Here is a 3,148-nt window from a genome sequence, read left to right on the forward strand (position 1 = left end):
GGTTCATCTTTAATAATAAAGGTGGTTCGATGGTGACGGTTCGACAATGGTGGAGCTAAGGAACCCTCAAGGGCTTAGAGCTCCTTCAAATTTCTCTTCTAGTTCAGGTCTTCCTTTTGAAGGTAGTGAGTCTATTTATAGATTTTACAAGTGACATCCTCTATAAGTACAACAATAATCTAGATCACTTCATTCAATTTCTCATCTTAAATCTCCAGTTGTACTTAAACGGTTTGATCTGGGCTTGTTCGGACTCAGCTCAAACCAATTTTAGCTTCAATACGCTTGCCTTGTCGGGACTATCAGTTTGACTGTAAACATGTAAGAACTGTGGCCTTGAATGATCTTGAATTTAAATCTGAAATATTTATTATTCCAAATCTTTTTAAATGAATAATTTTTTGAGGACCTATCAAAAATAAAATATTCAACGTATTATATATATATATATATCGTTGCAAATGTGTCGGCTTCTTTAATCAACGGTGCATTTTAAGCTTTATCGTTGGCAAAATAGTAGTGGAAACATGTAAAGTTTCATTAAAACAGTCGGAATGCGACGTACGAATATACAGCAGATCGAATTGTAAATCAGGAATTGATAGTGTTTTTTTCTTTTATTTTATTGAAAAAAGTTCAGGCGTTTCTATAAAAACTGAAACACACAAAACCTTATTGTAATCAAAACCATACCAAAGAAAAAAAAAAAACATAAAACCCAATTTTATTCCATTCATTTCATAAATCTCAAATCATTCTCCCAAATAAAGCAAACCAACAAGAGTCTAAACACCATTCTTATCTCGATAACGATATGATACATATTTATTTTCTCACCCAGCTTACAGAGCGTTATTTACTTACGTCACACGCAGACAATTATGCGTGTGTATGATCTTTAATAACCTCCCAATAACTAAGTTATTTGGGGTTAGTGAGATGTTAATAACATATCAATATCCTCCCAATAACCTACCAATATATTTCGCGTTTGACGCTTATCTTTTTTCCTGTCATTCGAGAGTTTGTGAGATTATTAACAGTGAGATAACCTTTCAATACCCCCGAATAACGCATACGCACAAAAATCTGCATGCGTATGACGTACTTAAATATTTTTCGTTAATTAGAGTGAGAACCTACTACCAAAAGGAACAAAATTTAAAAACATGTTCTTAACACCACACTTTACTCCTCCTCCTCCGACCACCCTCCCCCTCTTCTTCTCCATCACTGCTCCATCACTCCCCGCCAAAACCCCATACTTATCCTTCCCCGTTAAACTCGTACATTCAAATGACAATCTCTCCGCAATCATTCTATGCACATAATTAGCCACTTCATAACTACTCCTCGCTCTTCCACATGTATGATCTTTCCCCAACTTGCTCAAAAAAATCACTTCATAAACTGGTTTTGGATTCATGAAAAAGTAAAAGGAATCCAATCCTTTCCATCCTCTCGCCGTCGTTCCGTAGAACATGCTCATCCTAACCTTCACGGCTACCGGCACGATTTCGTCGGTCAATTCAGCAAACATAGCAGAGAATCTCAGCAAAAAAGGCTCACGACAAGTGGTTCCTTCAGGGCATATGGCAAGGTCGCCTCGGGTTAGGAGTCTTTTGATGGCAGCGGCGTCGGTGGCGCGGTCACGGGTGAGACGAACGGTTTTAATTGGGGAGATGAGTTCGGAGAGGCGGGAGAGGGAGTAGGTGAGGGCGGGGATGGGGCGGCAGAGGGAGAAGGAGAGGAAGACTGGGTCTAGGAGAGTGCGGTGGCAGAGGACAAAGAGTATGACGTTGGAGGAGGTGGAGTTGTGCCTTGGATGATTATGCCTACACCGAGGGAACGAAGGGCGAGGAGGGAGAGGTGGATGGGGAGGAGACCGCCGACGGCGATGCGGAAAATGGAGGGGGAGGTAGAGGACGGTGAGGAGGGATAGGAGCGGGGTTGGTTTTTGGACAACGCGGCCGTCATGGAAGAGGATGGGTTTGGCGAGGTAGTAAATTCATAAGCATATAATTAAGATTTTAGCAGAGAGTTGGTATTGGTTAAAAAATGGTTTTAATTGTGTTCAACTTTTTTTTTTTAAGGAATTTTATAATATTTTTAAGAGATAAATGAAAGCCATTTGGGATAAGTGCAACTATTTGTTAAATTTGAACTATTATTGTAATGCTAGCCTTGCAGAGATTCATGAAATCGCGAACCGAATTCCGATGACCAATCCCAATTGTCTTGGGCAACAATTCACCACCAAATACCCTTTTCCACGCTTCAGCCTTCCTCTCTCCGACGAGCACTCCACTGCCGCGCACCAACCCTGTAACCCTTCCTCTGTAAACCCCAAGCTCTGTCCCCACCATCTCATCGACTCCCAAATAATCTTTCAAAAACGGCCCCACCATCACCGCCGGACTCTCCGTCACCACGCACCGCCGACCGCACGCCGACAACACCCGCCATGTCTCCGGATGCAAATCCTCCACATAGAACTTGGGCGCATAGAACTTCGGCAGAACGGCGCGTGCTACAGACTCGATGGTTGAGAATTTTGCTCCGGCGAGGGAAGCAAAGATGAGAACTTTGATGCTGGCGGATTCGGAGACCAAGTGGTGGAGGAAAAGGGCGAGCGGGTAGAGGAGGAGGAGGAAAAGAAGGCGAAGAGGGCCGCCGATTTCGAATGCTGCGAGGGCAAGTAAGGGAAGGAGGAGGGTGAGCGGAGGAGAATTCCGTTGAGGTCGGAGATGACAGTGTGAGTATTGCGGTGGTGGGAGGAGCAGGTTTGGATGTGTTATGGTATGGCTCATATACCATATTGGGACAGACGCTGGAACGAAGCAGAGCAGAGCGGAGCGAAGCCGAATAATCTGTCCAAATTGGGAAGTTACGTTATGTGGGTTGGGGGTGTTGGGTCAACGCCCCGCTATACGGTACAGGGGTAATTTGAGAATTACATATTGTACTGTATGGTTTACTCTAGGATTATAAATAGAACTGTTTGTAATCCTAGGTCTTTGAGAGAGTTGACTTTTTTATTTTGTATTCTTTTCTGAATATTGAAAAGGAGGTCACCGCTCTGCTCCCGAGGACGTATGCATCTTTGCCGAACCTCGTTAAATCTCTGTGTTCTTCTGGATTTGTGTCG

General features: G+C 43.2%; 1 pseudogene; it reads right to left on the reverse strand.

Annotated features, from left to right (window-relative positions):
- Positions 1–1,126: 1,126 nt before the first annotated feature.
- Positions 1,127–2,788, reverse strand: LOC110027888 (annotated as a pseudogene).
- Positions 2,789–3,148: the final 360 nt, after the last annotated feature.

The sequence above is a fragment of the Phalaenopsis equestris genome, unplaced genomic scaffold, assembly GCF_001263595.1.
Source record: "Phalaenopsis equestris unplaced genomic scaffold, ASM126359v1 Scaffold000462, whole genome shotgun sequence".
In the NCBI taxonomy this organism is placed as follows: Eukaryota; Viridiplantae; Streptophyta; class Magnoliopsida; order Asparagales; family Orchidaceae; genus Phalaenopsis; species Phalaenopsis equestris.